The sequence below is a fragment of the Staurois parvus genome, unplaced genomic scaffold (assembly GCF_062004578.1).
Source record: "Staurois parvus isolate SC_StPar_1 unplaced genomic scaffold, SC_StPar_1.0 ptg000173l, whole genome shotgun sequence".
Lineage (NCBI taxonomy): Eukaryota > Metazoa > Chordata > Amphibia > Anura > Ranidae > Staurois > Staurois parvus.
The window spans coordinates 1,456,889-1,479,650 of NW_028317969.1; the positions used below are offsets into that span (position 1 = coordinate 1,456,889).

At 46.4% G+C, this 22,762-nt stretch overlaps 1 protein-coding gene across 3 annotated transcripts in view; it reads left to right on the forward strand.

Moving 5' to 3' along the window:
* Positions 1-609: 609 nt before the first annotated feature.
* TSKU (tsukushi, small leucine rich proteoglycan) overlaps positions 610-22,762 on the forward strand; it is a 60,178-nt gene continuing 38,025 nt past the window's right edge. The window contains exon 1 of one of the 3 annotated variants that reach the window (XM_089676748.1): positions 610-816. The gene's annotated coding sequence lies outside the window, so the exon portion shown is untranslated. Of the gene's footprint in view, positions 817-3,427; positions 3,504-22,762 lie in introns of those variants that run through there. The other 2 variants (XM_089676749.1, XM_089676750.1) reach the window with 2 other exon arrangements.

Genomic DNA, 22,762 nt, shown 5'->3' on the forward strand with positions numbered 1-22,762 from the left:
GGTATGATATTGTGATGGGGGATATATGGGGGGCTGTGATGTGGGGTATGATATTGGGGGTGTGTGATGTGATGGGAGGGGGGTATATGGGGGGGGTGAAGTTATCTCTTGGTCTAGTCTCTGTTGTATCCATTCATTGATGGGAGTGTTCATTATACAATTTACGTCGTGCCCCCCCCCCCCCCCCCTGTAATTCTCAGACATTAACCCCCTCCCTTCCTCCCCCCCCCCCCCTTGTAGTTCTCGGACAATAACCCCCTCCCTGCCCCCCCTGTAGTTCTGGGACATTAACCCTCTCCCTCCCCCCCACCCCCGTAGTTCTGGGACATTAACCCCCTCCCTCCCGATCCCGGACACAAAGTATCTTTTGGTTGGAAGTTGTGCCGGTCGGGGAAGTTTTGTCCCCGCAGAGCGCTCATTAACCCCCTCCCTCCCGGGAGTCGCCGTGCCGCCAGCCCCGGCCAGCGGAGGATGGGTAGCTGGTGGGCGTGGTAAGGGTTAAGGAATGCGCTCTCGGCTCGCCACCCTCCGTCCAATCAGAGGCCTCCGTCGCCTCCCATCCCACACACAGCCATTGGTCTCCGGCATGACGGTGCCTCAGCGGGCGGCCTCGCTCGCCTCTTCTCAGACGCTCCCCGGCTGCAGAGGATTGCGGAGCCCGGTGTGTGCGCGCTGTGCAGGAGAGGCAGAGTGGACGGAGCCGACCCCCCCATAGACGGACGATCGATGAGAGCGAGGAGTGCGGGCTGGGATCGGGTGCAGGATGACAGAGAAGAGATAACGCTCCATCTCCGGGGACCCCTCTCCGATCTGCAGGTAGGGGCTCCGGGGGGCACCAACTTTGGGGGCCTGTTGAGTGAAACTTCAGAGCGCTGACTGCATGGAGGGGCCCCTTAATACTTTCCTGTTCAGCATGAGCTGTGCCTGGCCTCGGGGGGTCAGAAGAAGAGGGATCTATGGGAGGACTCTTCCTGTGCCTGGCATGGGGTGGGGGATGGGCTTCCCTGGAACTTGGAGGAGGGGGGGGGTCCCCTATAACTTCATGATTGGGGGGGGGAGCAGTCCCTCCTATAACTTAGGTTGGGGGGTCTTCCCTATAACTTTGGGGGTGGCTCCTGATAACAGGAGGGGGGCATCTTTTCAATAACTCATCTTGTGGGGTCTTTCCTATTACTGTCCTATTAGGAATCTTCTTTCTAATTTGGGGATGAGGGGGGTCTTCCCTCTAAGTTGGGGGATGAGGGGGGTCTTCCCTCTAAGTTGGGGGATGAGGGGGGTCTTCCCTCTAAGTTGGGGGATGAGGGGGGTCTTCCCTCTAAGTTGGGGGATGAGGGGGGTCTTCCCTCTAAGATTGGGATGAGGGGGGGGGGTCTTCCCTCTAAGATTGGGATGAGGGGGGGGGTCTTCCCTCTAAGATTGGGATGAGGGGGGGGGTCTTCCCTCTAAGATTGGGATGAGGGGGGGGTCTTCCCTCTAAGATTGGGATGAGGGGGGGGGTCTTCCCTCTAAGATTGGGATGAGGGGGGGGGTCTTCCCTCTAAGATTGGGATGAGGGGGGGGGGGTCTTCCCTCTAAGATTGGGATGAGGGGGGGGGGGTCTTCCCTCTAAGATTGGGATGAGGGGGGGGGGGTCTTCCCTCTAAGATTGGGATGAGGGGGGGGGGTCTTCACTCTAAGATTGGGATGAGGGGGGGGGGTCTTCCCTCTAAGATTGGGATGAGGGGGGGTCTTCCCTCTAAGATTGGGATGAGGGGGGGGGGGGGTCTTCCCTCTAAGATTGGGATGAGGGGGGGGGGTCTTCCCTCTAAGATTGGGATGAGGGGGGGGGGTCTTCCCTCTAAGATTGGGATGAGGGGGGGGGTCTTCCCTCTAAGATTGGGATGAGGGGGGGGGGTCTTCCCTCTAAGATTGGGATGAGGGGGGGGGGTCTTCCCTCTAAGATTGGGATGAGGGGGGGGGGTCTTCCCTCTAAGATTGGGATGAGGGGGGGGGGGTCTTCCCTCTAAGATTGGGGTGAGGGGGGGGGGTCTTCCCTCTAAGATTGGGGTGGGGGGGGGTCTTCCCTCTAAGATTGGGGTGAGGGGGGGGTCTTCCCTCTAAGATTGGGGTGAGGGGGGGGGGTCTTCCCTCTAAGATTGGGGTGAGGGGGGGGGGTCTTCCCTCTAAGATTGGGGTGAGGGGGGGGGTCTTCCCTCTAAGATTGGGGTGAGGGGGGGGGGTCTTCCCTCTAAGATTGGGATGAGGGGGGGGGTCTTCCCTCTAAGATTGGGATGAGGGGGGGGGTCTTCCCTCTAAGATTGGGATGGAGGGGGGGGGTCTTCCCTCTAAGATTGGGATGAGGGGGGGGGGTCTTCCCTCTAAGATTGGGATGAGGGGGGGGGTCTTCCCTCTAAGATTGGGATGAGGGGGGGGTCTTCCATATAAGTTGGGGGTAAGAGGAGGGGGTCTTCCCTATAAGTTGGGGGTAAGAGGAGGGGGTCTTCCCTATAAGTTGTGGATGGGGGGGGTCTTCCCTATAAGTTGTGGATGGGGGGGGTCTTCCCTATAAGTTGTGGATGGGGGGGGTCTTCCCTATAAGTTGGGGGTAAGAGGAGAGGGGCTTCCCTATAAGTTGGGGATGGGGGGGGTCTATCCTATAACTTGGGTGTTGCGGAGAGGACTGTTCTATAACTCGGGGTTGTCTGAGGGGTCTATGAGGAGAGTGTTCTCATAATATTTGATCTAGAGGGTCTTTCCTATGACTTGGGGTGGTTTCCTGTAACTTGGGGGGGGGGGGGGGCTCCCTATAACTTATCTCTCTGACTCTTGCTTTTCTTAATTTTTATGGTTTCTGTCAATATTTACAATCTCCGCCCTGATGTTTATAAATATGCGATTTGTAGCTGTGAGAGAGTTGAAGGGTTCAGGAGGATAAAGGAAACCCGATCTCGTGGCGTACACTGCACATCGAACAATCCATATTTCTTCCCGTTTTTGTTTAAAGCGATTGAACTTCCAGCAAATTTATGATCTGTGTTCAACCAAACAATCTTTTAGAACAACCATCTCCAAACTGCCACCCATACCAAAACATGAACATTCAGTCAAAGACTTTCAGCCACCTACTGGATTACAGGACTTTCTGCTCCAAAATGATTAACTACTAAATTATACACAGAATTAAAAAAAAAAAAAATAGAGATGCCGCAGGTACCTCTCCAGGTTCATACAACATACAAACCAGCCTGCGGATCCCCAGGCTGTTCATGGATGTGTCCTACATCTGAAATCACTAGAGGAAGTAAACAGAGCTGCACCACTGCTGAATCCCAGATATCAATCGTTTCTTCTAAAAATGGGCACAGACTCCACCCAGGGGTGGACGAAACGCATCAGGGGAGTCCGCTTCTCGCAGGAGATACATTTATTTTAACAATACACTATTGATTTCTGGGATTCAGAAGGTAGTTCGGCTCTACTCCCCTACTCTTAAGATTTTGGATGTGAGACTTATGTTCTGCAAGGTATCTGTAGCATTTTGCCGCCTTTAATTCTGTGTCTGGTTTAGAAGTTAGTAATTACCAAGTAGAAGTTACTGTAATTCAGTACAGTGCTAGAAAGTATTTGACTGAACGTTCTTCGTGTGGGTGGCTGTTTTGAGACGTTCGTCGAAAATGGTTAGATTCGACCTGAGTGATAAATTTGATGGCAATTTGATTGCTTTAAATGAAAAAGGGAAGGGAAAGCAAATAGTTTGAGGATCGATCGATTTAGCACCATCTGCCATAGGAAAAAAATTATTGCACGTTCCCAAACCCGCCCAACCGTTTTCGCCTTCTGTTCGGGCTTCCAAAAAAATAGGAACTTAAAAGGAAAGAAACCTCGATAGTGGGTGTCTTCCCTATAAGTGGGGGGTTAGGGAGGTCTTCCCTATGAGTTGGGGATATGGGGGAGGTCTTCCCTATGAGTTGGGGATATGGGGGAGGTCTTCCCTATGAGTTGGGGATATGGGGGAGGTCTTCCCTATGAGTTGGGGATATGGGGGAGGTCTTCCCTATGAGTTGGGGATATGGGGGAGGTCTTCCCTATGAGTTGGGGATATGGGGGAGGTCTTCCCTATGAGTTGGGGATATGGGGGAGGTCTTCCCTATGAGTTGGGGATATGGGGGAGGTCTTCCCTATGAGTTGGGGGGTGAGAGGGGAGGTTTTCCCTATGAGTTGGGGATATGGGGGAGGGTTTCCCTATGAGTTGGGGATATGGGGGAGGTCTTCCCTATGAGTTGGGGGGTGAGAGGGGAGGTTTTCCCTATGAGTTGGGGATGAGGGGCCTTCCCTATAAGTTGGGGGGTGAGAGGAGGGGGTCTTCCCTCAAACTTGGAATGGTGGAGTTCTCCCTATAAGTTGGGGAAAGGATGGGGGGGGTCTTCCCCATAAGTTGGGGATGTCTTCCCTGTAAGGATTGGCTTTAAAAAACAAAAAAAAACAAAAGTTGGAAGTTCCTAAACCCGTCCAATGGCCTGCATCTTCTGTTCGGTCCTGTAATACTTTGGAAATGATTCTGGATCAATTGAACGTGACTGGATCATTTTTAAAGACACAGAATTTTATAAATGTTTTTATCTTCCATTCAGTCTCCTAAAGAGATATTCAAAAGGCAGTTGATAATGGCTTATACTGGGGAAGGGTAGCGAAATGGTCGATTGGAATAATGCGTCGTCATTGCAATTAGCCATTGCAGAATTCTGCTCACTGCTGGTCTTATGTACTGGGGGTGCTGGCAAAAAAATAAAAATCCAGCATGCTGGCAGATATTTGCTGAATGAAAAGAATTGGTGGGCAGGGGGTGTATATAAAATCCTTTTTAAAGTATACTTTTTGATATTAAAATTTAAAAAATTTATTTAAATATATAAATTTAAAAAAAATTTTGGTGTATGTATATATGTGTGTGTGTGTGTGTGTGTATATGTGTGTGTGTGTGTGTGTGTGTGTGTATGTGTATATATATATATATATATATATATATATATATATATATATATATATATATATATATATATATAATACATTTTTAAATTGGATTTCAATATCAAAAGTGTACTTTTAAAATAATTTTTTTCCCCCCCTCCATGCTCATACTCTTCTAGCTGTTGGCACTTTGACCAGTTAGCGCTTGAAATTTAGTCCTAGCACCTAATATTACTGTAACTAACCTGAAGAGCTTACAATTAGTAGCACATTACATACAACAGTATTTAACACTTTCTAATCGTCTTAACAGATCACAAATACTAAGCGCCAGCATTCTGGCGCAAGGCAAGTTTCCCGACTGTTTCTGAATATTAGCCTCTTTTTTCTGGGTGACATTGAGACCCCGTTGGCCTTGACACCTCATAATGTCAGCACTCCACAAATCTGCCGTCTCATCCTCCGTATTCAGCTCTGACTTGCCGTCTCGTCCTGGTTTTCGCAGTCTTCCCACTCCAAATAATAACATTTTACCAAATCCTTTTAGAAGTGATTTAGAAGATATAATGGACAAGATATGAAAGGTTTTTTTTTAGGGGGGGGGATAGTTTTGAAGAGGCAAGTAATAAGGTTGGCCACTGCTACTTTGTGAATGTTCTGCGGAGCACGAAGTTCCCATGAAGAGGTTAACGCACATCTGACTGCGAGTAAACTGAATTTGTCACTGGCTTGCGGTTAGTTTCTTTCCCAGCTCTGTCTCTTGAGCCGAGTTGAAATTGCCACGGCTGCAAGTAATTTGATCAGCAGCCGTAAGAGCCGGCGGCCGCCTCCTCCTCCCCGTGCCCAGGCACTACCCTCCCGCCCCAGCTGGCTAACCATCCCTGACTGCCGGGTACCTGTCTAGCCGCTTCGCAAATCTGAAGACTCTGTATTTTCCTGCATTGGTGTTCCGTTGTATTGTACTCATTTCATGTAGTGCTGACCTTTCTTCTGCAGTGCTGTAGAGAGAACGTTTAACCACAACAGCCCCTACCCTCAGAGCTTGCAATCTAATCTCCCTTCCGCAGTCGTACACATAGCATGCCAATCTGGGCAGAAGCCAGCTTTCCACCAGTGTTTTATTAGAGTAAAAGAGAAACCGCTCAGTTCTGGGTACGCATTGATTTCAGGACCTCGGCACTGCACGGCAAGAGAGTTAACCACTAAGACGCTGGTGTAGTGTTTTATGGATAGTCTCAGCTCCATCCACAGCACTCTACAAACAAAAGGTATACAGGCACTATTTAAACATCATTAAAATGTGTTGGAGAAATGTATTCTTTTCATTTTTGGATAGAGTGGGGAAGGGTTAGACCAGACTTTCTCAACCTTTTCAACACAAAGGAACTCTTGAAATGACTTTCCGGTCTCGTAGATATAGTAATTTTTAGCAGGTTTTTCCCAACTCATGATGCATTAGTGTATAGTCAGTGAGAAGAATGATATTTACATTTGTGGTTATTGGGAAGAATTTTTACAGATAGCCAAAAGGATATAGATGGTGTCAGTGGGAACTTATCTGAGAGTCAGAAATTGTTCATTGCGCAAGGAACCCCTAGCAATCTTTTGAGGAACCCTGGTTGAGAAACTGTTGGTTAGACCATGGTGGTCAACTTTCTTGATATAGGTGGCCTTTAGTGGTTCTCCTGACATCTCGCAAGGGCTGTACATTATATTCTGTGACTGGAAAGTTAAAGAAGGCCATCAGATTGCAGATATACAATAGGAGATGGTCCGAGACTATGGGACACGCTACTGGAGACGGTCCGAGACTATGGGGCACGCTACTGGAGATGGTCCGAGACTATGGGACACGCTACTGGAGATGGTCCGAGACTGTGGGACACGCTACTGGAGATGGTCCGAGACTGTGGGACACGCTACTGGAGATGGTCCGAGACTGTGGGACACGCTACTGGAGATGGTCCCAGACTATGGGGCACGCTACTGGAGATGGTCCCAGACTATGGGGCACGCTACTGGAGATGGTCCCAGACTATGGGGCACGCTACTGGAGATGGTCCCAGACTATGGGGCACGCTACTGGAGATGGTCCCAGACTATGGGGCACGCTACTGGAGATGGTCCCAGACTATGGGGCACGCTACTGGAGATGGTCCCAGACTATGGGGCACGCTACTGGAGATGGTCCCAGACTATGGGGCACGCTACTGGAGATGGTCCCAGACTATGGGGGCGCGCCCCGGGAGGAGGTCGGAAACATGCTACAGGAGATGGAAATGCTTCCTCCTGCCTGCAGCAGAGTGATGGCAATATCTCAGCCTAGGAGGTTTTTTGAAAAGTATACTGTTTCTGTATATTGCGACATCTCAGGAGTCAAGTCATGCAGAATTTTAAAGTTACTGATGAGTCCTCTTAAATTATACTGGCAGTCGTAGGATTTAGTGAGCACCATAGCCAGCAGCTCAAATTTAAAATGTAGGGGACTGTGTCCACTGAGTGAGTGTAAAAGTAAAATGTTCATGTCTAGCTGGATTCAGGGTGCTCCAAGTCACTTTTGAGGATGTGTTACAAAGCTGATTTATGAGTTCTTTCCTCTTCTGTCCTATTATTATTATTATTATTATTATTATTATTTTTTTTTTTTTTTTTTAATGACTTTTGTTATGGATTTGCAGGCAGAAATTCAGAGGGTCAAGCAGCAAGGTTCCCTCTTGTGTGCCTGATTTATTATGTTCAATGTGAGCCACAGCTGTGACCTTGGAGCATTTTTCCAGCGTCACGATATTCTCCCAAAATCCGCTTTCCAGCTGTTCTTGCAGAAGCCAAAAAGAAAAAACATTCCATTTGATTTCAGTGAGTGGTTTAAAATCTCGGGGCTGTGCCTGTAAACTTCCTAGATAAGTTTCATTTCTTTTTTCTTTTTTTTAACCAGAATACATTAATGAATGTTGGACTTTTTTTTTTTTTTTTTTTTTTTTTTTTTTCCAACTTGTGTTTTCTGATTGAACCAGATTTTTAGAGTTCTAAAAGCTTGTTTTGGCAAGGGGTGGATGCAGCGCTTATCTGTGCTGAACATAGATAGGAGAACGGCCAACTGTTTGAGAATGTTGAAAATTTTTCTGCCGCTTCGGACTTGTGATGGGGGGAGAGTAATGTATTTTTAAGCAGACAGACATTCACTTCTGGTGGTTGATGCTGTGATCGCCTATAGCTACCCTATGGGTGAGATTGCTGGGTTTTTTTGACTACCTGTTTCTGACCCAGATTGCCTACCTCTGCTCACCTACAGCCTCTGTTGCTGACTCTGCCCAATCCTGTTCGCCTTCTTTACCACCTGCCTCAACCCCTGCTTGGACTCAGACTACTCTCTTATCTGCCTGAACATTAGCTATTCTCTTGCCTGTCTAACCCCCTGCCTGGGCATTGGCTAGTCTCATGCCTGCCTGGGCATTGGCTAGTCTCATGCCTGCCTGGGCATTGGCTAGTCTCATGCCTGCCTGGGCATTGGCTAGTCTCATGCCTGCCTGGGCATTGGCTAGTCTCATGCCTGCCTAGACCCCTGCCTGGCCATTGGCTACTCTCATGCCTGTTTGGGCATTGGCTAGTCTCATGCCTGCCTAGACCCCTGCCTGGCCATTGGCTACTCTCATGCCTGTTTGGGCATTGGCTAGTCTCATGCCTGCCTAGACCCCTGCCTGGCCATTGGCTACTCTCATGCCTGCCCCACATCCTGCTGCCTCACTGGTCCTGTGCACTCAACGAAGCCAACCCTGCTCCTGAGCCCCCTTGGTTGAGCAAACTCGAGAGCTGCGACTTGGTGAAAGCTAGCAGCAAATTGACTTGGGGACCACTAGAGTCACTGGCCTGCCACTCCTTGTGGGTTGCATCTGGTGAAGACCAAGCCATCACCTGGACCCAGAGTCACCTGCCAGAGGTGTCAGCTGGAACAGATTCTAAGAAATGTGTAAGACTCCGTGTCAAAAAAGAAAAAAAAAATGGCAGACAAGAAGCAGACTTTTCTTCTACTCCATACACTTTACTCTGGAATTACACACCACTGAGATCGGAGGAGACTACTGCTTTGTAAGGGCGTGCTCACCATGTAGCTGTGGGAACCTACTTGGCAGTTCTGACCCTTTCCATGTGCCCCTTGTGTAACAGACCTTAATGTGGGCATTGGACCAAGTGGCTCACATATAGACGAGGCGTTTTTGAGCATGGCAAACCAATCCCTAGAATTGAAGACTGGACTGCTTCAGGCTTAGTCTCCATCAGGTGCGGACTGACCATTTGGAAACTCTGGCACTGCCTGGGGTCAGTGGGGGGCCCCATGAGATGCCCCTGGTACCTTTTTTTTCATAGGCTTTTTTGAGGTTGAGCAAGGACATAGGGGCCCCATGAGTTGTCACTCCGCCCCTGGTCTCCATTACTTCTCTAGGTGGGTTCCCTTGTTCCACAGCTGAGGGAACCATTGTTAGTTGCAGATAGATCACTGCCTGAAGCTAGCCATACACACAGGTTTTTTTACAGCCTGAACTTAATCTAACAGATCACTCACCCATGCTAAAAGTAGACAAAGGAATCTCTCCTGCCAGCTAATGTATTCAGCAGCCTACAGGACCAGGACAGTGATTGCATGTGATTGGTTCGTTCTGCACTTCTGTGACCTGTTTTCAGCTGACAGCGGACTAAAGCTCGCTGACGTCACTTCAGCTGGTCCAGACTGTGGAAAGGTCCCAGTTTTAACGTTTTTGATCCACCCCCAGATGCCTGGACCGGCAGCTGGCTCAGCCTATCAACAAACTGCTGAAAGCCTGAGCCAGCTGCTCTTGCCCCCCTGCAAAGCCTGGAGTTCCATTGAGCGCTGGAGGGGCAGAGCAGAGTTGGTGATTGACAGTCAAGGACTGTCTGCTCACTGAAGACTGAGAACTGAGGGCTCAGTGGTCTTTGATCGCTCAGTTCTCGGTCTTAGAAGCAGGGAGGACAGATGCAGCATTGGACCGATGCTGCATCTACCTGGGTGAGTATAGTTTTTTTTGTTTTTCTTAAAGTGAGGGTGTCTGCCCACAAACAAAATTCTTTTGTCTAAACTAAATCTTTATCCTGGTTAAATATGACTATCGTTTAGGCATTTTGTATTGTATGATAATATTTCCCTGAAGAAGTGCTATGTTTAAACCATGAAACGGGTTTGGATATGATTGCAATCATCAAATCTGCTTTAAACAAAGAACCATTTGTCAGTCCCTTTTTAATTCAAAGCTTTTATACTTCAGATATTATAACAAATACAGTGCTTTATGGTCCTAGCCTTAGACCAAAACGAGAACAGGACTGACCGCAGAAAAAATACAGGTAGCAAACGTACTTGCTTGACGTGAGCCTTTCCTGTTGTCTGGGGTTAAACTGTTTTATTGCAATCTGTTTCTCTGGTCACCATGGTAGTTGGAAATGATTTTGGGAAGTTTGGATGAGACAGAGGGAGTTTATTTTCTTTCACAATCTTCCTGAATTTTGGCTGATGCTCCTTACTCAGTGCTGGTCATGTCATATGTTTCCTGTACTCGGAGGTTAAAAGCTTAGACCTGCTCCACCCAGATTTATATTTCAATTTTATATTTAGTTGCTGACATGATCGCTTACATCAGTGGTTCTCAACCTTCCTAATGCCTTGACCCTTTAATACAGTTCCTCATGTTGTGGTGACCCCCAACCATAAAATTATTTACCCATTAATTATAATTCATGAAGTGTCGTTTTTCCTCCAATACTGCTGCTTTCTACACAGTAGCTGCTTTCTACACAGTAGCTGCTCTTTACACATTGGAAATATGTGTTTTCCGATGGTCTTAGGCGACCCCTGTGAAAGGGTTGTTCGATCCCCATGTTGAGAACCACTGGCTTACATGATGATTTCTGAAAGTGACCCTTGCTGTTTCCATCCATTCTAACATTACTCGTGTATAGAGAATGTTCTAAGCTCGCTATTGCTTTTTCTGTAGATAGCTGTTAGAACTCAAAAATCAACTTTACCTTCAGTATTTTCCCAACAGGCTTGATTTTTTTTTTTTTTTCTCTTGGCTGTACTGTCTGGTATAACTAGACAACTGTAAATTGGGAGAGGTAGCAATGTCTAAAAAGACCTCTATGCACAAGTGCTGGTAGATGGAATAGCACAATAAATGGCACAGGCCATTTTATTTTTAGAATTCTGAATGTTCATTCCACAAATAAAACGAGAAATCTTCACCAAAATACAGAGAACAATGGTACAAACGTCTAAGCAACAGTTGAAATGGTCACACTGAATCCTTAGGGGTCATAAAGTTAGTATGTGAGGTCAATGGACCATGAGCAAATGAAACCTCATATATATGACAACGTAGCAGGAACAGAACAAATCCATTATGTAATAGTTTAAATAACATCCTAGGGAAAGGGGGATTATGCCAGAGCATAGTGAACGTGGACTGACTGTAGAGTTGCAAAGATAGGAAAGGTAACATAAAAAGGATATTGAACCGACATAGCAAAAACTATACTAGTATAAAAAAAGGACATAGTAAAATGAAGAGAGAAAGTGAGGGGGGAACCCCACAGTAAAACACTGTAGGGGTTGGAGTGAAAAGGAAAGGTTAGAACAGCACAGAGGGAATCAAATGAAAAGGGGAGCAGAGGCAGGGAAAATATGGGGTATTGGAGAAACAGCAGGATCCCTCGGGATTTGCACCCCCTCCCGGGGTGAGAGGTGGGACTTCAGTGAGAGTGAGTAGATTTGGTCAGGTATTCAGTAAGATCCTCCATGTCCCTAAGCTCGTTCACCTTGGAGAACCACAATGAAAGGATAGGAGGGTGGTTGTCCGTCTTTCCACCGTAGAGGGATGCAAGCTTTGGCCACATTAAGCAGCTGAATAGTGAGAGAGGTCTTCTAATTTTTTGATGGGTCTCCCCGAAAGATGCAACAGGCAGCCTGCTGGGTTCTCTCGCAGGTCCACAGCAGTAAGTTGTTTAATAATGTCAGGCGCTGCCAGAAGACATGGAGAAGAGTGCCACCGTCGGCCCCACAGCGCCAACACGCATCCCGAAACTACGGTGAAGTTTAGATGGCACCCGGAACCAACGCGTGAGGAATTTATAATTGGTTTCCTGTACTTTGGTGGCCAAAGAAGACTTTTGGGCAGGCACAATCCACTTTAAATCCTTCATGGAGTCCACTGGTGAGATATTAACAGTAGAATTCCCTGCCTACAGTGACTGTTGCCACTGAATTGTATCAGTGTTCCAATTTTGATGGTTGTATTTTCTTTCTGGCCTACAGTGCCATGAAGAAATATCAGTATTAGATGTACTATATAGCAAACCTTTTGTGGACCCCTGACCATTATACCTATATGAGATTGTTTGTTGGACATCCATTTCTAAGCCCAGGGCATTAGGATGGAGTTGGGTCCCTTTTTTAGGCAATAGTAGCCTACACTCCTCTTGGAAGTCTTTCCACCAGATTTTGGTGTGTCTGTGGGAATTTGTGTCCATTCAGCTAAATGAGCACTTGTGAGATCAGGTACTGATGTTTGAGATTTGGCACATTGTTGGCATTCCAGTCCAGTAGGGTTGTTGAAGGGCACTCAAGTTCCTCCACAGCAAACTCGCCCAACCATGTCTTCATGGAGCTGGCTTTGTGCTCAGGGATACAGGCATGCTAGGTCAGAAAATGGCCTCATAAAATAAAGCCCTTCACTGCCAAAATGATAGATAATTGGAGGGATGTTCACATAAACTTGATAGGTGTCTTAAAATAGTTTGCCTTTATAGTATAAAGACATTGACAAGTTACTAGTCCAAAACTGAAAATGGAAGGCAATGAGTCTAACCATGTATAGTACTTGCTGTGATGATTACTGTGAGTTTTCAAGGGTTTACAACCACTCTGACCAAGGATTCTACTTGAGTATCCCCTACTCTTTTATACAAATATATAGCAATAAAAAAATGGGGTAACCACAATGGACCAGTTGGGGAATTTTGTTCTGCCTCAAAGGAGAACTCCGGTCAACTTTTTTTTTTTTTTTTTTTTTTTTTTTTTTATAAATATCCTTAACCATGCATCGGGGCTTTGCCTCCACTGCATGGATCAACTGCTTGTTTTTTTTAGGGGTGCCCCCCACCCCCACAGCCCAGCAGTGGACTGTTCATATCAATGGAAAGTTCATTGAGCATGTTGATACCAGGAACAGTCCATTTACGAGACTGCTGGGTGGGGTAGTCGGCAGGGGCCAGTCACACAGCTCACAGGAACAGAGCTGAGGCTGTCAATCTGCTGGAGGTCCCCCCCTGTTACCATGTTTCTGTTGGTATCAGGAAAACTCCTCTTAAGTGAAACATGCTTCTAGCCGAAGAATGAATCGGCAGACAGAAATGACACTTGGTGGTCTGGACTGAGACAAGTACACACTATAGAGGGATGTGCTTTGTTCATATCTCCAGTCTGAGGTTTACAAACACTTTTTCTCTTTTTGTGTTTCTAGGTTTTTGTACTTGTAGCATTATACAACAAAGAACTGCAAAACCTACCAGGAAGATGTGTTTTTTTTTTTTTTGTTTTTGTTTTTTTTTTTATGTAAAAGTGCCTAAGCACCTAAGAACTATTAAGCTGCAGTTCTTCCATGGCTTGGGTAATGTACATTGTTTGGGGTTGTGTTGGACTGGGTACGGCCATGTGACTTTGTGTATACAGGGCAGGATGTGTTGAGCGATCGGTGTGACAGGCCCCTCCCTGATTAGCTTAGAGGAAGTCTCATGACAATTTACTGGCCAGATTCTGAACACTCAACTGCAAGATTTTTATTTTTTTTTCCTAGCTGACCGAAATCCTGATGTATTAGCAAAGCTTGTGCTGAAAAAAAAATTAACTTATCGCTCACCTCTTTCTAATGAATCGTAATTATCTGGCAGAAATACATTCTGCATCAAAAGCAGGCAGCCAGTGAAATCTTTTTCTACATACCTTGTCTGTCAAGGAGTGGTAGTAATGATGACCACTAGGCAACCAGCAGTTTCAGACGGAGGTCAACCATGACCAATTACATTTCTATCCCAATGCAGCTTTCCTTCAGTCTGTTGTTTGTTTTTTGTTTTTGTTTTTTTTCCTTGCTGAGCCATATTTCATGATCCATAATGGCATAGTCCACCTTATGAAAAAAATGAAACCACAATGTAACAATGATAAAACAAGTTCTTTTATGATATTTTTGTATTTGGGCCTTCAGAGCGTTGTTTTATCCCCAGCCCCAGGACCACACTAGGTTCTGGGGCTGGAGGAAGTTATGGATGACCTTCAGGATCACACTAGGTTCTGGGGCTGGAGGAAGTTATGGATGACCTTCAGGATCACACTAGGTTCTGGGGCTGGAGGAAGTTATGGATGACCTTCAGGATCACACTAGGTTCTGGGGCTGGAGGAAGTTATGGTTGACCTACAGGACCGCACTAGGTTCTGGGGCTGGAGGAAGTTGTGGATGACCTACAAGGACCACACTAGGTTTTGGGGCTGGAGGAAGTTGTGGATGACCTACAAGGACCACACTAGGTTTTGGGGCTGGAGGAAGTTGTGGATGACCTACAAGGACCACACTAGGTTTTGGGGCTGGAGGAAGTTGTGAATGACCTACAGGACCGCACTAGGTTTTGGGGCTGGAGGAAGTTGTGTATGACCTACAAGGACCACACTAGGTTTTGGGGCTGGAGGAAGTTTTGGATGACCTACAATGACCACACTAGGTTTTGGGGCTGGCGTAAGTTATGGATGACCTACAATTGTGATGACGTCACCATTCTGCAAGTCCCTCTGCTACGATGGCAGATGGGACTAGTAGGCAGTGCAAGGATATGGTCATCCAGTGCCCAAAGCTGAAAAACAGAACTGTGCCCCCTCTCCTGCTGCTAATACATGTTGTAGATGGGCATACCATGCCCAGTACTTCGGCTACCCATGGTGGGCATAGAGGTTGCATTGTGCATGCATAGTCATTTGCTTGATTTTTAGCAGCTGGGGATGGGTGGATGGTGTCTCAAGTGCGATTTTGTGTCTGCTGTGGGCAGTTAGGACAAGGACAGCAGAGAGTGGGCATGTTGCTAGTAAGCATTAGCTGTTAGAGCAGGCAGAAAGCTGTGACCCAGTAGAAGGTAGGCCATCATTCACTAGTTGCCCACAACCGATCTGGAGCATGCATGCAGTTGTGTGCCCCAGGCAGCTGCCCTTCCTGCCCCCTCCTCCCAGTCATTGATGGATCCTGGTCTTTTTGGAAGTCCTCTTTTCTGTATGCAATGTGTTGTCTTATCATTAGTAGTACAACAGTTCTTTGCCAGAGATGGATTTAGATCAGTTCAAGATAGTTCATAAGGCAGATGACAGGATACTTAAAATATTCAGGCAATCATTAGAAACCTTCAGAGAACCTTCCTGTGACTCTTTCTCATGTGACATTTAACCAAAAAAAAAGCTTCCTTAATATACACATTTTTCCCTTTCAGTACAATGGCAAGCACTCTGGCCACTTTTAGTAGCATGTGTGATCTAGACCTACAATAGCTGTATGCATAGATTTTAATTAAAAAGTTAAATAGATACTCCTTGTCTTGTTCATGGCAAATCTGCTCTCTTCACCATAAACAAGCACACCATGAATATTCAAGACCTTTCCTAATCTATTTGCAAATAACTTGCTGTGAAACTTCCCCCAACTCTTCACATATGTACCCAAAAACAGGTTAACCCAACATAACAAAGGAAAGGTAATTACCTCCTGCATAAATTAACATAGTAATGAGTGCTTGGATAGCCTTTTGGTGAGTAAAAAAAAAAAAAAATGCAGTTCATCTGGCCCACTATGAATGCCAACTTAACGTGTGTGTGTGTGTATGTGTGTGTGTGTGTGTGTGTGTATGTGTATATATATATATATATCACACACATTTTATATGTGTATATAAAGTGGGGATCGAAAGTTTGGGCATCCCAGCTAAAAATTTGTATTAATGTGCATAAAGAAGCCAAGGAAAGATGGAAAAATCTCCAAAAGGCATCAAATTACAGATTAGACATTCTTATAATATGTCAACAAAAGTTAGATTTTATTTCCATCATTTACACTTTCAAAATAACGGAAAACAAAAAAATGGCGTCTGCAAAAGTTTGGGCACCCTGCAGAGTTAATATCTTGTACTGCCCCCTTTGGCAAGTATCACAGCTTGTAAACGCTTTTTGTAGCCAGCCAAGAGTCTTTCAATTCTTGTTTGAGGTATCTTTTCCCATTCTTCCTTACAAAAGTCTTCCAGTTCTTTGAGATTTCTGGGCTGTCTGTCACGCACTGCTCTTTTAAGGTCTATCCATAGATTTTCAATTATGTTGAGGTCAGGAGATTGTGAAGGCCATGGCAAAACCTTCAGTTTACGCCTCTTGATGTAATCCCCCATGGATTTCGAGGTGTGTTTAGGATCATTATCCATTTGTAGAAGCCATCCTCTCTTTAACTTCAGCTTTTTCACAGATCACATCAAGTTACCATCCAAAATTTGCTGAAATTTTATTGAATCCATTTTTCCTTCTACTCGTGACATGTTCCCTGTGCCACTGGCTGCAACACAACCCCAAAGCATGATTGATCCAACAACATGCTTAACAGTTGGACAGAGGTTCTTTTCATTAAATTCTGTGCCCCTTCTCCAAACGTACCTTTGCTCATTCCGGCCAAAAAGTTCAATTTTAACCTCATCGGTCAGGACTGGCAGGTCTCAGCTTTGCAAAGTGGGCAGTGCATGCTATAAATTCTGCAGGGTGCCCAAACTTTTGCAGACGCCATTTTTTTGTTTTCTGTTATTTTGAAAGTGTAAATGATGGAAATAAAATCTAACTTTTGACATATTATAAGAATGTCTAATCTGTAATTTGATGCCTTTTTTGGAGATTTTTTCCATCTTTCCTTGGCTTCTTTATGCACATTAATACAAATTTTTAGCTGGGGTGCCCAAACTTTCGATCCCGTGTGTGTGTGTGTGTGTGTGTGTGTGTGTGTGTGTGTGTGATATTGCCAAAAGTATTGGGTCAGCCATCCGTCCACTATGAATGCCAATGTCACATACATGAATGTGTATATACAGTATATTTTTATATATATATTATTTATTCTGTGACACACATTTTCTATGCCTTCACACAGCACGGTATGTCATATTCTCATTGAAGTGCATCAAAGACCATTGTGCACATTTAGTGTGCGGCAGCAATAGTGGATTATCGCATCACTTTGTGTCTGCACTTGGGCATTCCAGGCGCTGTTTACAATTCAGCACTGAACGGCTGAGCTTAGCTGATGTTGTTGTGATGAGTGATCATGGGCAAGAATGATGATGATGGGTTACAGCAAGAAAAGCGTCCATTTGTGTCCTTCTGTATAGCCTTGTAGAGGTTGGAGGTTCATTGACTGCAGGCAGGGAATACACCAAGGTGACCTATAGCCTCTGTGGGAGGTTCAGTAGAGGATGCTTCCTTCCATACTGCACATAAAACCAATTGAAGTCGCTGAGATAAACTTGCGATCTGATGGAAATTTGTAGGTGTAATCCTAGACAAGCCTTTCTCAACCAGGGTGCCTTGAGGTCTCTTCAGGGGTGCCTTGGCAAAATGTCTAAAAAAAAATGCCCAAAACTTGTATACAAGCCAACAGGTGGAACAAGCCTGCCTTCAAGTTACTCAAAGCCACAGGTTTTCATTGTGCTCCATTACGACCTTCTAGCCGCCGGCGTCCTGACAACCAATGACATCAGTTGATGAGGATGTCAGCTGCCTGCACAGCATCCTAGTTTGACCCTCCAAAAAGTGTATTTGCTTTGGAAGAATAAATCGCCTCTAATGTTGGGTGTCCTACATGTGTGGATGTTGCTGCGTTATATAAACCTTTTCACATTTAGAATGGCGTGCCTCAAGACTGTCCATTTTTAAGGGTGCCTTGACTGCAAAATGGTTGAGAAACACTGTCCTAGACTCCCATCTGTCCTTTCAGCCCCAAATCCAATCACTGTCCAAATCTTGTAGACTTCACCGCCCCAACATCTCCAAGATACGCCCGTTCCTAACCTCGGAAACTACTAAGCAACTCATTCACTCCCTTGTTATATCTCGCCTTGACTATTGTAACTCCCTCCTCACTGGCCGACCTCATCGCAGGCTATCCCCTCTTCAGTCCATCATGAATGCTGCTACCAGACTCATCCATCTTACTAACTGTTCCATATCTGCCACCCCTCTCTGCCAATCCATCCGCTGGCCTCCAATCAGTGTCCTCCACCCCTCTCTGCCATTCCCTCCACTGGCTTCCCATTGCCCAACGGATAAAATTCAATACATTAACAATAACATTTAAAGCCATTTATAACTCTGCCCCAAATTACATCACCAATCTTGTCTCCAAATATCACCCAAACCGTACTCTCCGCTCCTCGCACGACCTCCTGCTCTCTATCTCCCTTGTTTCCTCCTCCCATGCTCATCTCCAGGACTTCTCCAGAGCTTCCCCCATCGTCTGGAACTCTCTACCCCAATTTATCAGACTCTTGCCTACTCTGCTCACTTTTAGGCAATCTCTGAAAACCTGTCTCTTCAGGGAAGCCTATCCTGCCTTCAGCTAATACTGGAATCTTCTATTCCTCCTACCAGTCCATCCCCCACAGTTACTACCTTTTGTACCACTAGCCCCTTCCTCCTAGATTGTAAGCTCCAAGGATCAGGCCCTCCTATCCCTCTTGTATTGAACTGTATTGTTGCTGTATTGTCTCCCGTTATATTGTATCCCGTTATATTGTAAAGTGCTGAGCAAACTGTTGGTGCTATATAAATCCTGAATAATAATACTTCCAATCTCCGTATTCCTAGTCTTACTTCCACTTTCCTGTTACGGAGATGCTTTCAGTGGCAATGGTCCTCAAGGATCCATAAAGAGGGTCGATCTCCCCAGCGAGGACAACTGCAGCACCTTGATTGGGGTTATGGTTGCGCCCGCTGACGCCAGTTCTGGGGGTTTACGGTTGCGCCCGCTGACGCCAGTGCTGGGGGTTTACGGTTGCGCCCGCTGACGCCAGTGCTGGGGGTTTACGGTTGCGCCCGCTGACGCCAGTGCTGGGGGTTTACGGTTGCGCCCGCTGACGCCAGTGCTGGGGGTTTACGGTTGCGCCCGCTGACGCCAGTGCTGGGGGTTTACGGTTGCGCCCGCTGACGCCAGTGCTGGGGGTTTACGGTTGCGCCCGCTGACGCCAGTGCTGGGGGTTTACGGTTGCGCCCGCTGACGCCAGTGCTGGGGGTTTACGGTTGCGCCCGCTGACGCCAGTGCTGGGGGTTTGCGGTTGCGCCCGCTGACGCCAGTGCTGGGGGTTTGCGGTTGCGCCCGCTGACGCCAGTGCTGGGGGTTTGCGGTTGCGCCCGCTGACGCCAGTGCTGGGGGTTTGCGGTTGCGCCCGCTGACGCCAGTGCTGGGGGTTTGCGGTTGCGCCCGCTGACGCCAGTGCTGGGGGTTTGCGGTTGCGCCCGCTGACGCCAGTGCTGGGGGTTTGCGGTTGCGCCCGCTGACGCCAGTGCTGGGGGTTTGCGGTTGCGCCCGCTGACGCCAGTGCTGGGGGTTTGCGGTTGCGCCCGCTGACGCCAGTGCTGGGGGTTTGCGGTTGCGCCCGCTGACGCCAGTGCTGGGGGTTTGCGGTTGCGCCCGCTGACGCCAGTGCTGGGGGTTTGCGGTTGCGCCCGCTGACGCCAGTGCTGGGGGTTTGCGGTGGCGCCCGCTGACGCCAGTGCTGGGGGTTTTGCGGTGGCGCCCGCTGACGCCAGTGCTGGGGGTTTTGCGGTGGCGCCCGCTGACGCCAGTGCTGGGGGTTTTGCGGTGGCGCCGCAGCTTCTTTAGTGTACATTTTGGTATGCTGCAGAAAATGACACTTGATGCAATATTCACCTTCATTGCAGAGCTTGTCCCTGCAGTACTTTTTTTTTTTTTTTTTTTTTCTACCACTAGATGTCCTCAGTCTGTTGGCTAGCATCATTCAACAAACTTCCTTTAATCCCTGGTCCTCATAGACTGGCCCCCAGCCTGTAGCAGCACAGTGATCCGCTCATCTGTCACTCCTTTTTTTTTTTTTTTTTTTTTTTTTTTTTTTCTCTCCCAGTCTGAGTTCTGCTGTACAAGAACTGCAAGAGGCTGACGCTGGGTCCGTTTCTATGCTTTTTAGCCTTTAAAACAATAATCATCATTTTCAATATATGCCGAGAGTGGAGTTCTCCGATAACCGTGTAGCCGGGATCTCTGGTTGGGTTCAGACACTCGTAGGGGGATGTGGGGAGGGGTACGGTACTCTGTTACATGCCGTACCTCCTGATCCCTCCCGTCAATGGCCCCTGTTGAATTTGGCCGTGCCTTGACAATGGCCGAGTGTCTCTGAGCCTCCAGTCTTGGCTGGCTCCATTCTCAGGCTCGGGGAGCGCGTGGGTCAGAATACTAAACATCTCCCGCTGTTTACTGGCCTATTCAGCCCTGTGCTCTTGTTTTATGGTGGCCAACAAGTTGTAAAACTGTTGCAATTGTTAACTAGCCTGCAGGGGACGTGTAAAATCGCAGCTCTTGATGTGGTGGAGATGTATGCCTCTCCGAATGCAACTTCCTGCCCAGTGAACTAATGAGCTGGAGATTCTTCTGTGACTTCAATTCGCTTTACAATTCTGCAACAAAACATGAAAGTGGGGTCCATCCTCCATAACCGCCTTCCGCCATAGTAAGTCATTGTTCTGGTCACCTTTTAAAGCTGAACTCCGGGCAAACTGCTATATACACATAAAATGCATAGAAGGGAGCATTATTACTTGCCAAAGAATTTGTATTCCTGTCCATCCGGTCCTGAGATTTACACAGCTCCGCCACACAGTACAACTCTTGTCTAGCAGGGCGGAAGATCTGATTTCTCTCTGCTGCGGTTCAGTTCATGGATTGAAATTCAGCTGGTACTGGACAAATTTAAATCCATGTATGAGCACTGAGGTTGTACAGAAGTCAATCTACCAAACAAGTTTTGTGCAACCACCATGTTGGATTTTTCCAACTTGATCAGCGCCGCAGGCTATAGCTTTCAGCACTGATCGGTGTACACTAACGGCAGAGAGGTCTCCCCGCTGTCAGAATACAATACCTCAGTGGGGAGGATTCAAGGATGCGACCTCAAATGTGTGGATGAGGGAATAGTCGGTTATTTTTTCATTTAACCCACTGGTTAAATGGAAAAAAAAACTGATTTCTCTATGGGCTGCTTTGTCGTCTTCTTCCCCCAGCCTGTGATTGAACGGAGAAGCAGCAGGTTAATTAGCTCACCTCTGTCACTCTGCTTTCTCCTCCTATCAGCATGCTCCTAGCACTGCAGTATACCTGAATGGCTCCTTGTTCTGCTTCCTCCTCCTCCAGTCTGGGCTCTGCTGTACAGGGACTGTAAAAGGCTAATGCTAGGTCATATTCTGTTTTTTCTTTTTCTTTTTTAACTAATTAAAAAAAAATAAGATATATAGAGATATTAATGATGTATTCATGAATATGGTGTTGCATCCAATTGTATTTTTTATGTCTGCCTGGAGTTCAGGTTCAAAGTATATGTAAACCCTAACTGGGTGGGCATTAGTTTGCTAAAGCATTGTGCGTCATAAACAATTGTAATGATCCCCCTTCCCTTTTTTTTTTTTTTTTTAAATCCCAAGGGGCATTTTACATTAAAATACTGCACTGCAACCACATGTGGTCCCATTGACATCAATGGGCACATTTTTGCCATTGTAGGCAGTGGGGCATACCGAGTAAAAATGTGAACAGGCCCCACCAGCTACCCACATCACATTGTAGGTAAGCAGTCAGGGTGGTAAAAAAAGGGGGTCATCTGCCTGTGTGGGTTTTTTTTTTTTTTTCTTTTTACTGCTCCTAGGTTGCTGGTTTGAAGGTAGCTCCCATGCCTCCTGCACACTGCTCCTTAAAATGCAGTGTTTTAGGCATAAAGGCTTTTGTTTTGTTTTTTTTGGTTGTGTTTGTTTTTGTTCTGATGTAAATGCAGACCATTGTCTTCAATCTGCCTGTACACACAGGCACATAAACATGTACTGTGCATTGATTAGTAAAAAAAAATAAAATACAGTCCAGTATTTTTACATGTATATGCCACACTCGCTTGATTAAAATTAAGCTAGAAGTTTGTGTGTGAAAATATGCACAAGTGCTTTACAGCCCATGTAGCCCATTGCTATGTGTTCTATGTCCTTTTCTTTCTCTCTTTTTCTCTCTCTCTCTTTCCTTCCTTTCCTTCCTTTCTTTCTTTCTCTTTCTTTCTCTTTCTTTCTCTTTCTTTCTCTTTCTTTCTCTTTCTTTCTCTTTCTTTCTCTTTCTTTCTCTTTCTTTCTCTTTCTTTCTCTTTCTTTCTCTTCTCTTTCTTTCTTTCTCTCTTTCTTTCTCTCTCTTTCTTTCTCTCTCTTTCTTTCTCTCTCTTTCTTTCTCTCTCTTTCTTTCTCTCTCTTTCTTTCTCTCTCTTTCTTTCTCTCTCTTTCTTTCTCTCTCTTTCTTTCTCTCTCTTTCTTTCTCTCTCTTTCTTTCTCTCTCTTTCTTTCTCTCTCTTTCTTTCTCTCTCTTTCTTTCTCTCTCTTTCTTTCTCTCTCTCTTTCTTTCTCTCTCTTTCTTTCTCTCTCTTTCTTTCTCTCTCTTTCTTTCTCTCTCTTCCTTTCTCTCTCTTTCTTTCTCTCTCTTTCTTTCTCTTT